Genomic DNA, 15744 nt, shown 5'->3' on the forward strand with positions numbered 1-15744 from the left:
TGATACTGGAAGAAAATATAGATATAGTTGGTGTTGCTGAAACATGGCTGGACTCTTCACATGACTGGGCTGTAAATCTACAGGGTTTTACACTTTTTCGTAAAGACAGGACAAATAGGAAAGGTGGTGGTGTATGTCTGTATGTGAGAAGTGATATGAAGGCGAGTGTGAAAGAGACAATAGTGGGTGAAGACTGTGAGGAGGTTGAAACCTTGTGGGTGGAACTAGAAAAAGAGGTAAACACTGAAAAAATTACTTTTGGTGTAATCTATAGACCCCCCAATATAACTGAGGAGATGGAAGGTCAGCTATATAAACAGATGGAGCGGGCTGCACAGGCGGGTACTGTAGTGATAATGGGAGATTTTAATTTCCGGGATATTAATTGGTGTCATGGTTCGGCTTCAACTGCAAAGGGGAGACATTTCCTCAACCTGTTGCAGGAAAATTTTATGGGCCAGTTTGTGGAAAACCCGACTAGAGGTGAAGCTCTGTTGGATCTGGTCATTTCTAATAATGCAGATCTTGTTGGGAATGTCAATGTTCGTGAAAACCTCGGTAACAGTGATCATAATATAGTTACATTTTACCTATACTGTAAAAAACAAACGCAGGCTGGGAGGGCAAAAACATTTAATTTTAAGAAAGCCAATTTCCCCAGGATGAGGGCTGCAATTCAGGATATAGACTGGGAAGAACTAATGTCAAATAATGGAACAAATGATAAATGGGAGATTTTCAAATCTACTTTGAGTTATTATAGTGCAAAATTTATTCCTACAGGTAATAAGTATAAACGACTCAAATTAAACCCCACATGGCTTACACCTTCTGTGAAAGGGGCAATACATGACAAAAAAAGGGCATTTAAAAAATACAAATCTGAGGGTACAGCTGTAGCCTTTGTAAAATATAAAGAGCTTAATAAAATCTGTAAAAATGTAATAAAATTAGCAAAAATACAAAATGAAAGGCAGGTGGCCAAGGATAGTAAAACAAATCCTAAAAAATTCTTCAAGCATATAAATGCAAAAAAGCCAAGGTCTGAACATGTAGGACCCCTAGATAATGGTAATGGGGAGTTGATCACAGGGGATCAAGAGAAGGCAGAGTTACTAAATGGGTTCTTTAGCTCTGTATATACAACTGAAGAAGGAGCAGCTGATGTAGCCGGTGCCAGTGCTGTTAATATATCAGTTGATATACTGAATTGGATGAATGTAGAGATGGTCCAAGCTAAATTAAATAAAATAAATGTGCACAAGGCCCCGGGACCAGATGGGTTACACCCTAGAATTCTTAAAGAGCTTAGTTCAGTTATTTCTGTCCCCCTTTTCATAATATTCAGAGAATCTCTAGTGACTGGTATAGTGCCAAGGGACTGGCGCAGGGCAAATGTGGTGCCTATTTTCAAAAAGGGCTCTATGTCTTCCCCGGGTAATTATAGACCAGTAAGCTTAACAGCCATCGTGGGGAAAATGTTTGAGGGGCTATTGAGGGACTATATACAGGAGTATGTGACAATAAATAGCATTATAAGTGACAGCCAGCACGGTTTTACTAAGGACAGAAGTTGTCAAACTAACCTAATCTGTTTTTATGAAGAGGTGAGCAGAAGTCTAGACAGAGGGGCCGCTGTGGATTTAGTGTTTTTAGACTTTGCAAAGGCATTTGACACTGTCCCCCATAGACGCCTAATGGGTAAATTAAGGACTATAGGTTTAGAAAATATAGTTTGTAATTGGATTGAGAATTGGCTCAAGGACCGTATCCAGAGGGTTGTGGTCAATGATTCCTTCTCTGAATGGTCCCCGGTTATAAGTGGTGTACCCCAGGGTTCAGTGCTGGGACCACTATTATTCAACTTATTTATTAATGATATAGAGGAAGGGATTAATAGCACTATTTCTATTTTTGCAGATGACACCAAGCTATGTAATATAGTTCAGACTATGGAAGATGTTCATGAATTACAGGCAGATTTAAACAAACTAAGTGTTTGGGCGTCCACTTGGCAAATGAAGTTTAATGTAGATAAATGTAAAGTTATGCATCTTGGTACCAACAACCTGCATGCATCATATGTCCTAGGGGGCGCTACACTGGCGGATTCACTTGTTGAGAAGGATCTGGGTGTACTTGTAAATCATAAACTCAATAACAGCATGCAGTGTCAATCAGCTGCTTCAAAGGCCAGCAGGATATTGTCGTGTATTAAAAGAGGCATGGACTCGCGGGACAGGGATGTAATAATGCCACTTTACAAAGCATTAGTGAGGCCTCATCTAGAATATGCAGTTCAGTTCTGGGCTCCAGTTCATAGAAAGGATGCCCTGGAGTTGGAAAAAATACAAAGAAGAGCAACGAAGCTAATAAGGGGCATGGAGAATTTAAGTTATGAGGAAAGATTGAAAGAATTAAACCTATTTAGCCTTGAAAAAAGAAGACTAAGGGGGGACATGATTAACTTATATAAATATATTAATGGCACATACAAAAAATATGGTGAAATCCTGTTCCTTGTAAAACCCCCTCAAAAAACAAGGGGGCACTCCCTCCGTCTGGAGAAAAAAAGGTTCAAGCTGCAGAGGCGACAAGGCTTCTTTACAGTGAGAACTGTGAATTTATGGAATAGCCTACCGCAGGAGCTGGTCACAGCAGGGACAGTAGATGGCTTTAAAAAAGGGTTAGATAATTTCCTAGAACAAAAAAATATTAGCTCCTATTTGTAGAAATTTTTCCTTCCCTTTTCCCTTCCCTTGGTTGAACTTGATGGACATGTGTCTTTTTTCAGCCGTACTAACTATGTAACTATGTAACTATGCCCCCTCTGTACAAGAATATAACTACTATAATACTGCTCCTATATACAAGAATATAACTACTCTAATACTGCTCCTGTATACAAGAATATAACTACTATAATACTGCCCCCTATGTACAAGAATATAACTATAATAATACTGCCTCCTATATACAAGAATATAACTACTATAATACTGCCTCTATGTAGAAGAATATAACTACTATAATACTGCCCCCTATATACAAGAATATAACTACTATAATACTGCCCCTATATACAAGAATATAACTACTATAATACTGCCTCCTATGTACAAGAATATAACTACTATAATACTGCCCCTATATACAAGAATATAACTGCTATAATACTGCCTCCAATATACAAGAATATAACTACTATAATACTGCCTCCTATATACAAGTATATAACTACTATAATACTGCCCCCTATATATAAGAATATAACTACTATAATACTGCTCCTATATACAATATAACTACTATAATACTGCCCCCTATGTACAAGAATATAACTACAATAATACTGCTCCTATATACAAGAATATAACTACTATAATACTGCCCCTATGTACAAGAATATAACTACAATAATACTGCCCCCTATATACAAGAATATAACTACTACAATACTGCTTCTATATACAAGAATATAACTACTGTAATACTGCCCCTATATACAATAATATAACTACTATAATACTGCCCCTATGTAAAAGAATATATCTACTATAATACTGCTCCTATATATAAGAATATAACTACTATAATACTGCCCCTATATACAAGAATATAACTACTATAATACTGCCCCCTATATACAAGAATATAACTACTATAATACTGCCCCTATATACAAGAATATAACTACTATAATACTGCCCCTATATACAAGAATATAACGACTATAATACTGCCCCCTATGTACAAGAATATAACTACTATAATACTGCCTCCTATATACAGGAATATAACTACTATAATACTGCCCCTATATACAAGAATATAACTACTATAATACTGCCCCTATATACAAGAATATAACTACTATAATACTGCCCCTATATACAAGAATATAACTACTATAATACTGCTCCTATATACAAGAATATAACGACTATAATACTGCTCCTGTATACAAGAATATAACGACTATAATACTGCCCCCTATGTACAAGAATATAACTACTATAATACTGCCTCCTATATACAGGAATATAACTACTATAATACTGCCCCTATATACAAGAATATAACTACTATAGTACTGCCCCCTATATACAAGAATATAACTACTATAATATTGCCCCTATGTACAAGAATAGAACTACTATAATACTGCCCCCTCTGTACAAGAATATAACTACTATAATACTGCCTCTATGTAGAAGAATATAACTACTATAATTATCTTTTTTATTTGAAAACTTGCAACAAATTATTACAATACCTTTGCAATACACTCATAACAGATAAAGAAAATAAACATTTGTCGCTTAATAACATCACAATCATTAAACAAACCATAATATATGAATATTGCTCCAGTATAGATTGTTTCAACTATTTTTCATGATATTATTCTAGACAGTATTACAGGAGAGTTCTTTATTGGTGACCGGGCAGCATCGCACACACCACAGATGGTACACGGTCACCACATTTATGACATATAGTGAACCTCTATGATATAAACGGAGTTCGGGCTAGAAGTCTCCATACAGCAGCTGAGAGTTTCACTGTCCCACTAGATGTGGTGACTGCAGGGACACAGCAGGGACATTACTCTTTAGATAAGTCTCTTGTATAAAGAGGACATTGGTTTTGTCGTCAGACGGACGCTGGAATATCGCCTGCCGCCTGCTCCTATTCTTCACACTGTTCACATTAATAGGAGGTGATTTTCAGCCTCATCCTGGTTACATGTCTTTCCTACTTTTTTTCCTTCTTCCACTGCTATGTCCTGTAACACCCCATCTTTTGGTGGACATTGGGGGGTCAGCATCTTCATCCTGAGGTTCGTCATCTGGGTTGTGTGAGGAGACTTGCTCCATCTCTGCTTCTTCTTCCTGGTCATCTTCCCCCAGTGCACAATAAAGTCCCCCAGTTATCGCCAGCACTGGAGACTCCGGTGATTTCTTTGCAGCAGTGATTTTTTTCCTAGAAGAATCATCTGTTTTACTTCTCCTTTTAACCGTCTGAAATCCCTCCTCATCGATACTGGTCGCTGCGGCTGGATCAGCTGGTTTTTTACTGGTCGCTGCGGCTGGCCCAGCTGGTTTTTTACTGGCCGCTGCGGCTGGATCAGCTGGTTCCTTACTGGTGGCTGCGGCTGGATCAGCTGGTTCCTTACTGGTGTTGGGCAGATGTTTAGATGTTTTGGTGACAGAGTGACTGGATATTTTACTTTTAGCATGACCTCTATTTTCAGTGGCTGGTGACACTTGTGCAGCATCCACAGATGGGACATTTGTCTCTGAAGCAGGGTCACTGGTACTTTGGCTCACATCCTCGCTGGGACTTCCAGGTTCTGAGGTCGTATCTACACATATGGAGAAATCCTCCTGCTCTTCCTCCATGGCTTCTTTAAAGGTCTCCTCTTTATTATGTTCTGCATGCGGACACTCCCGGAATGTATGTCCAGGTCCCAAGCACAGGTTACATATGACAGGTCCTGTACAATCGTCCTTCACATGCCCAAACTGACCACATAGTGAGCACTTAATACGGGAACAGTTGAATGCCAGGTGTCTGCCCCCACATCTATGGCCCAGTCGCGGTTGACCAGGGTAGTAACATACGCCTCTCTCCGAGCCCAGGTAGAAGGAGTGCGGCAGATGTCTGGTCACTCCATTCTCCTGAACCAGCTGGATCTTGACAGAATATCCTCCATTCCAGATCTCCTCCTCATCATAGATCTTTGTTGGCAGTCTCTTCACCTCACAATATCTGCTCAACCAGTGCTGCAAATCTGCCAGAGCCACCACCTCAGACTGGAACAGGACGGTGGCGGTGACTACCTGGGGTTTAGTCAGCTGGATGACATGTAGATGCTCCCACATCGCGTGCTCCTTTGTATCATTATAAATACTCCAGAACAAGTCTAGACTATATTGCAGCTTGAAACTGATGTCATAATTCCTGCTGGAAGGAACGTGGATCAGAGCGAACACCTCAGAAGCTTTAAACTTCATAAACTCCTTCAACAAAACTTTCCCAATGTGGAGTCTGGAGGGGATGTTTTCCTCTGGTCCTGAGTACCTGATTCTGACCGCGTTCCTCCTCTGAGGTGCGGGATTAGTCGGTCTTGTGACGCTGGAGAACAGTCTCCTGTACTGAGGTCTGTCAGCAGGTGGGTCAGGACTGGACCTCTCCTCAGCTGATTGTACTGCAGATCCTCCTGTGTCTGCTCCTGATCGCTGTGTAACCTGCACTCCATTCACTGACACTGTGGACGGCTGAACCTCCAGAACAGGGTCTGCAATGTCCACCTCAGCCTGTGCCGCTGGTTCATCAGATATCAGACTGTCAATCACCGCGCTGAGTGAAGTCTCACTTATAATGTCAGTATATGCGGCACTTTCTTGCTCACTCCCAGGAGTGCCACTCGCATTCACTTCATCAGTACTGCACATAGAGTCTACTGCAGTTAACTCCTCGTCAGCTGGCACACATTTCTCTGCAGCTCTAGCAGCATTTGTGTTGGCTGATTGCACAGACCCCACACATGATGAGAGATGTGATCCTCCAGCCACTGCACACTCATATCTTCCAGGGTTTCCCTGCTCCACAATATTATACACAGCATTATAGTCAGTGTCTTTTTTTGCATTGATATTTTTTCTCTTCACAGTTTCGGCTCTGGTCTCCCTTTTGTTCTCAATTGCCCAGTTCTTTATTTTTGGGACTGTGCATGATTCTTTCTGCAATCTCTCCTTCAATATCACCAGCTCACGTGTGCAAACATCCAGACACTCACATTTCATCAGCTTTGCCTTTGGATCAGTCTCTTGGTTAATTTCAGTTCTCAATTTGCGAACTTGCATTTCCATTTTAAAGATATTTTTCTTTGTCATTTTTGTGCACAATTCACCAACATCATGAGATTCAGTTGACTCACCAGCCACCATTTCCAGATCATCACCTCCACCATCTCCATGCTGCAGGCCAAACTCCAGACTCTGGGCTTTCCCAGGATCATCAGCCCAGGACCCCTCCCCTCCACCTGGGTCAGAAGCCATGCATAGTCCTAACAGGGAGCTCACAAGCACACGTCTATCCTCTCCTATGGACAAGAATATAACTACTATAATACTCTCCCTATATACAAGTATATAACTACTATAATACTGCCCCCTATATACAGGAATATAACTACTATAATACTGCCCCTATATACAAGAATATAACTACTATAATACTGCCCCTATATACAAGAATATAACTACTATAATACTACCCCTATATACAAGAATATAACTACTATAATACTGCCTCCTATGTACAAGAATATAACTACTATAATACTGCCCCTATATACAAGAATATAACTGCTATAATACTGCCCCCTATGTACAAGAATATAACTACTATAATACTGCCTCCAATATACAAGAATATAACTACTATAATACTGCCTCCAATATACAAGAATATAACTACTATAATACTGCTCCTATATACAAGTATATAACTACTATAATACTGCCCCCTATATATAAGAATATAACTACTATAATACTGCCCCCTATGTACAAGAATATATCTACTATAATACTGCTCCTATATATAAGTATATAACTACTATAATACTGCCCCTATACACAAGAATATAACTACTATAATACTGACCCCTATATATAAGAATATAACTACTATTATACTGCCCCTATATACAAGAATATAACTACTATAATACTGCCCCCTATGTACAAGAATATATCTACTATAATACTGCTCCTATATATAAGAATATAACTACTATAATACTGCCCCTATATACAAGAATATAACTACTATAATACTGCCCCCTATATACAAGAATATAACTACTATAATACTGCCCCTATATACAAGAATATAACTACTATAATACTGACCCCTATATATAAGAATATAACTACTATAATACTACTCCTATATACAAGAATAGAACTACTATTAAACTGCCCCCTATCTACAAGAATATAACTACTATAATACTGCTCCCTATCTACAAGAATATAACTACTATAATACTGCCTCCTATATACAAGAATATAACTACTATAATATTGCTCCTATATACAAGAATATAACTACTATAATACTGCCCCCTATATACAAGAATATAACTACTATAATACTGCCCCTATATACAAGAACATAACTACTATAATACTGCCCACTATATACAAGAATATAACTACTATAATGCTGCCCCCTGTATACAAGAATATAACTACAATACTGCCCCTTTATACAAGAATATAACTACTAAAATACTGCCCCTATATACAAGAATATAACTACTATAATACTGCCCCCTATATACAAGAATATAACTACTATAATACTACTCTTATGAACAAGAATATACCTACTATAATACTGCCCCTATATACAAGAATATAACTACTATAATACTACTATATACAAGAATATAACTACTATAATATTGCCCTCTATATACAAGAATATAACTACTATAATACTGCCCCTATGTACAAGAATATAACTACTATAATACTGCTTCTATATACAAGAATATAACTACTGTAATACTGCCCCTATATACAAGAATATAACTACTATAATACTGCCCCCAATATACAAGAATATAACTACTATAATACTGCCCCTATATACAAGAATATAACTACTATAATTCTGACCCCTATATATAAGAATATAACTACTATAATACTGCTCCTATATACAACAATATAACTACTGTAATACTGCCCCTATATACAAGAATATAACTACTATAATACTGCCCCCTATGTACAAGAATATAACTACTATAATACTGCTCCTATATACAAGAATATAACTACTATAATACTGCCCCTATATACAAGAATATAACTACTATAGTACTGCTCCTATATACAAGAATATAACTACTATAATACTGCCCCTATATACAAGAATATAACTACTATAATACTGCCCCTATATACAAGATTATAACTACTATAATACTGCCCCTATATACAAGAATATAACTACTATAATACTGCCCCCTATGTACAAGAATATAACTACTTTAATACTGCTCCTATATACAAGAATATAACTACTATAATACTGCCTCCTATATACAAGAATATATCTACTATAATACTGCCCCCTATATACAAGAATACAACTACTATAATACTGCCTCCTATATACAAGAATATAACTACTATAATACTGCCTCCTATGTACTAGAATATAACTACTATAATACTGCCCCCTATATACAAGAATATAACTACTATAATACTCCCCCCCCTATATACAAGAATATAACTACTATTAAACTGCCCCCTATGTACAAGAATATAACTACTATAATAATGCCCCTATATACAAGAATATAACTACTATAATACTGCTCCTAAGTACAAGAATATAACTACTATAATACTGCCTCCTATATACAAGAATATAACTACCATAATACTGCCTCCTATATTCAAGAATATAACTACTATAATACTGCCTCCTATATACAAGAATATAACTACTATAATATTGCTCCTATATACAAGAATATAACTACTATAATACTGCCCCTATATGCAAGAATATAACTACTATAATACTGCCCCTATATACAAGAATATAACTACTATAATACTACCCCCTATGTACAAGAATATAACTACTATTATACTGCTCATATGTACAAGAATATAACTACTATAATACTGCTCCTATATACAAGAATATAACTACTATAATACTGCCTCCTATATACAAGAATATAACTACTTTTAATACTGCCCCCATATACAAGAATATAACTACTATAATACTGCCCCCTATATACAAGAATATAACTACTATAATACTGCCCCCTATATACAAGAATATAACTACTATAATACTGCCCCTATATACAAGAACATAACTACTATAATACTGCCCACTATATACAAGAATATAACTACTATAATGCTGCCCCCTGTATACAAGAATATAACTACAATACTGCCCCTTTATACAAGAATATAACTACTAAAATACTGCCCCTATATACAAGAATATAACTACTATAATACTGCCCCCTATATACAAGAATATAACTACTATAATACTACTCTTATGAACAAGAATATACCTACTATAATACTGCCCCTATATACAAGAATATAACTACTATAATACTACTATATACAAGAATATAACTACTATAATATTGCCCTCTATATACAAGAATATAACTACTATAATACTGCCCCTATGTACAAGAATATAACTACTATAATACTGCTTCTATATACAAGAATATAACTACTGTAATACTGCCCCTATATACAAGAATATAACTACTATAATACTGCCCCCTATATACAAGAATATAACTACTATAATACTGCCCCTATATACAAGAATATAACTACTATAATTCTGACCCCTATATATAAGAATATAACTACTATAATACTGCTCCTATATACAACAATATAACTACTGTAATACTGCCCCTATATACAAGAATATAACTACTATAATACTGCCCCCTATGTACAAGAATATAACTACTATAATACTGCTCCTATATACAAGAATATAACTACTATAATACTGCCCCTATATACAAGAATATAACTACTATAGTACTGCTCCTATATACAAGAATATAACTACTATAATACTGCCCCTATATACAAGAATATAACTACTATAATACTGCCCCCTATATACAAGATTATAACTACTATAATACTGCCCCTATATACAAGAATATAACTACTATAATACTGCCCCCTATGTACAAGAATATAACTACTTTAATACTGCTCCTATATACAAGAATATAACTACTATAATACTGCCTCCTATATACAAGAATATATCTACTATAATACTGCCCCCTATATACAAGAATACAACTACTATAATACTGCCTCCTATATACAAGAATATAACTACTATAATACTGCCTCCTATGTACTAGAATATAACTACTATAATACTGCCCCCTATATACAAGAATATAACTACTATAATACTCCCCCCCTATATACAAGAATATAACTACTATTAAACTGCCCCCTATGTACAAGAATATAACTACTATAATAATGCCCCTATATACAAGAATATAACTACTATAATACTGCTCCTAAGTACAAGAATATAACTACTATAATACTGCCTCCTATATACAAGAATATAACTACCATAATACTGCCTCCTATATTCAAGAATATAACTACTATAATACTGCCCCTATATACAAGAATACAACTACTATAATACTGCTCCTATATACAAGAATATAACTACTATAATACTGCCCCCTATATACAAGCATATAACTACTATAATACTGCTCCTATATACAAGAATATAACTACTATAATACTGCCCCTATATACAAGAATATAACTACTATAATACTGCTCCCTATATACAAGAATATAACTACTATAATACTGCCCCTATATACAAGAATATAACTACTATAATACTGCCCCCTATGTACAAGAATAGAACTACTATAATACTGCTCCTATATACAAGAACATAACTACTATAATATTACCCCTATATACAAGAATATAACTACTATAATACTGCCCCTATATACAAGAATATAACTACTATAATACTGCCCCCTATATACAAGAATATAACTACTATAATACTGCCCCCTATGTACAATAAGGGCATGACCACACGTGGCGGATTTCCTCCGCAACTGTCCGCATCAATGCCGCACAGAATCTGCGTTGCAGATTCTGCTGCGGATCTGCACAAAATGTGCAGAAAATTGATGCGGACTAGCTGCTGCGGACTGCGGGAAAAGTGCTTCCCTTCTCCCTATCAGTGCAGGATAGAGAGAAGGGACAGCACTTTCCCTAGTGAAAGTAAACGAATTTCATACTTACCGGCCGTTGTCTTGGTGACGCGTCCCTCTTTCGGCATCCAGCCCGACCACCCTGGATGACGCGCCAGTCCATGTGACCGCTGCAGCCTGTGCTTGGCCTGTGATTGGCTGCAGCCGTCACTTAGACTGAAACGTCATCCTGGGAGGCCGGACTGGAGACAGAAGCAGGGAGTTCTCGGTAAGTATGAACTTCTATTTTTTTGACAGGTTGCTCTATATTGTGATCGGTAGTCACTGTCCCGGGTGCAGAATCAGTTACTGCCGATCGCTTAACTCTTTCAGCACCCTGGACAGTGACTATTTACAGACATCTCCTAGCAACGCTCCCGTCATTACGGGAGCCCCATTGACTTCCTCAGTCTGGCTGTAGACCTAGAAATACATAGGTCCAGCCAGAATGAAGAAATGTCAAGTTAAAAAAGCAAGACGCATCCGCAGCACACATAACATGTGCATGACAGCTGCGGACTTCATTGCGGAAATTAGAATCTCTATTGAAGTCAATGGAGAAATTCCGCCATGAGTCCGCCACTGCTCCGCAACAGACAGAGCATGCTGCGGACACCAAATTCCGCTCCGCAGCCAATGCTCCGCAGCGAAATTTTACGCATCGTCTAAACGAACACTGCTAAATTAAAGTGGAAGTCAATGGACAAACGGCTCCGCTGCGGATTAACGCTGCGGAGTGTCCGCAGCGGAATTTAAGTGAAATTCCGCCACGTGTGAACCCAGCCTAATTGTTTTCGTTCAGCATTTATGCTCCCTTGTGAATATTTAGGACACGTATATCTCTGAGCATTGTTACAGTATGTGTCAATAAAACTGTAGTATCATTTTTGGTGTTTGTTCTATTTTTTACCGTGACTCTTAAGAGAAGATATTGTAGATAATTTACTATTTTTTAGTAACAAGTTCACTTTAAGTTTTCAAATTGTGAAGTTTAAATAAAGAAAACAAATCACATTATACCAGCTGCTTCATTGGCAGCCGTACAGCCCCTGGCAGCTGTCACATACATACACGGAAAAACACAAATTCCCTGTTAATAACATCTGTTGCTTTCACTTATTCTACATCATATTTTTCTGTTCTGTGCTTGGAATTAGTTTTTTTATAAGTTATGAAATTGATTCCACACTGAAAGACGGGTCTGGAAATATTCAACACGGCAGCCTGGGCTGTTGGGTTTAGAAGGAGGGATGTGACCATTTATATATGCAAAGGAGAGCAACTGAAATTGTAATTAATTAACTATTTACAGATGTACACTTTAAAAAAAACTTTTGATATGTCCTAGAGACCCGAGCCGAGACCCCCACCGTCACTGAAATAAAGGTGCAGAAGCGCTCAACTGAGCACCCTGCACCTTCAGCTGTGATCGGCGCTATTCATCGGCGCTATTCTTCAGGTTGAAGATGGGGTCATAGACGTTTTATGTGAGTCCATTTTTGGCCTGACAAGTAGCACCGATCCGAATCAAAGTTGAAGAGCACCCAGCTGAGTAACGAGGGGGGGGGGGGTGGGGGAGGGAAGCGTTTTCTTTCTTATACATGGCTCTAAATCCCCTGCATAGACATACTGTGATTAAATGATAAAATTCTAGCTGCCTGAAGCCGCCACTAGAGGGAGCTTACTGCAGACATTGAACTCACTAATAGAACAGTCTACAGTAAGCTCCCTCTAGTGGCGGTGCCAGAGTTTTATCATTTAACTCTGTGAAGAGGATTCGGAGCTCTATATCCGATAAATGGAGCTGCTATAAAAAGATATTATAAAATCCAGCAAAATTTGAGTGAATGCATTTTTTTTTTAATTAGGAACCTTCCTAGGAAACTGTCTGGGAACATTTTATAAATCAGAATTCTCCACCTAGTGGCCATAATAAGTAGTGCATTATTATTGATTAGATAGTTTTGGGACCTTTTTTTGTAATGCTTGTATTCATATTCTATTTTTTTTTTTTTTTAATAGATCACATAAGAGGAAAGAAAACCAAAAAATCTCAAAAGACCGTAAATTAAGTATAAAATTTAGAAATGGAAGAATGGCGTAGAATTGTCTCTCATGTGACATATGCACAAAGTGTATTATGAGGTATAGTTCACAATTTTTATTATGTGAAGATGAAAGTTCCTGCTCATTAAAAATAATTAGACAGAGTTAACTAAGTAAAATGTAAATTTGATGACTGGATACAGTCAACAAGCTGCTGTTGAAGGTTCTCTATTCTTATTGTCTCTATTTTGTATTTTGAGTGGATAAGGGTATCCTGCTATCACCGTAGGTTTTGTCTTGGCCCATAATTGCCACACTACCCCCAGCAGCCATGATCATTAACATATGAGTAACCAATGCATGTTTCAGATTGTTTGAATGCTTGTGTGGTAATGATGAACAGTTATTCGTGTGTTCTGTTCCAATCTACAGCAGCATATTGACTGTTTCTAGGTAGCAATATTTGATTTTTCTACACTGCAATATAAAAGTGAAAAAGGTTGAAGATTAGATAGATAGATAGATAGATAGATAGATAGATAGATAGATAGATAGATATGAGATAGATAGATAGATAGATAGATAGATAGATAGATAGATAGATAGATAGATAGATAGATAGATAGATAGATAGATAGATAGATAGATAGATAGTAGATATGAGATAGATAGATATGAGATAGATAGATAGATAGATAGATAGATAGATAGATAGATAGATAGATAGATAGATAGATAGATAGATAGATAGATAGATAGATAGATAGATAGATAGATAGATAGATAGATATGAGATAGATAGATAGATAGATAGATAGATAGATAGATAGATAGATAGATAGATAGATAGATAGATAGATAGATAGATAGATAGATAGATAGATAGATAGATAGATTTATAATTATCCTCTTATTGAAACATCTGCCCAACATCTCACATCCTGCAGATCCACAGTCCTCCTGAAGTGAGTGCAGATTGTGATTTAATTAATGTAATAGGTTTAATTAGACAAACCTATGATTAGTATTATTAATATTATTATCATTTATTCAGAGATGCTGGACACAATTCCTTCTGGTATTGCAATGTGTCATCGGTGGTTTTACATAGGACTGCATGTAAACCTGCAGCAGGGAATAATGGTTTTTTTCTTGTCCTTCTGCCGTTTTATCCTTTACCATCCTCTAAACACACACACACACACATATATATATAGATAGACAAAATGGATCCAGCAGCACCGGTATAGCGTGGGTGCAAGCCCAAAGGGATAGACCAAGATCCCAATTACACAAAGAGCAAAAATCAGGCAGCACTCCGTTTATGAAGGTGAAAAAAGAGGATACTCTAATGTCCCATAGGCAACGTTTCAGCTCCTTCCCCTGGAGCCTTTCTCAAGCGAAAGGCTCCAGGGGAAGGAGCTGAAACGTTGCCTATGGGACATTAAAGTACCCTCTTTTTTCACCTTCATAAACGGAGTGCTGCCTGATTTTTGCTCTTTATATATATATGAGATAGATATGAGACAGACAGACAGACAGACAGACAGACAGACAGACAGACAGATAGATAGATAGATAGATAGATAGATAGATAGATAGATAGATAGATAGATAGATAGATAGATAGATAGATAGATAGATAGATAGATTATGAGACAGACAGACAGACAGACAGACAGACAGACAGACAGACAGACAGATAGATAGATAGATAGATAGATAGATAGATAGATAGATAGATAGATAGATAGATAGATAGATAGATAGATAGATAGATAGATAGATAGATAGAAACACAATGTGATATCATCATCTCCAAATCACAAACTCTG

General features: G+C 36.8%; 1 long non-coding RNA gene across 2 annotated transcripts in view; it reads right to left on the bottom strand.

Moving 5' to 3' along the window:
- Positions 1-15744, bottom strand: part of LOC142742042 (uncharacterized) — a 171654-nt gene that overhangs the window by 39710 nt on the left and 116200 nt on the right. The window lies entirely within an intron of this gene.

Source organism: Rhinoderma darwinii, chromosome 2 (assembly GCF_050947455.1).
Source record: "Rhinoderma darwinii isolate aRhiDar2 chromosome 2, aRhiDar2.hap1, whole genome shotgun sequence".
In the NCBI taxonomy this organism is placed as follows: domain Eukaryota; kingdom Metazoa; phylum Chordata; class Amphibia; order Anura; family Rhinodermatidae; genus Rhinoderma; species Rhinoderma darwinii.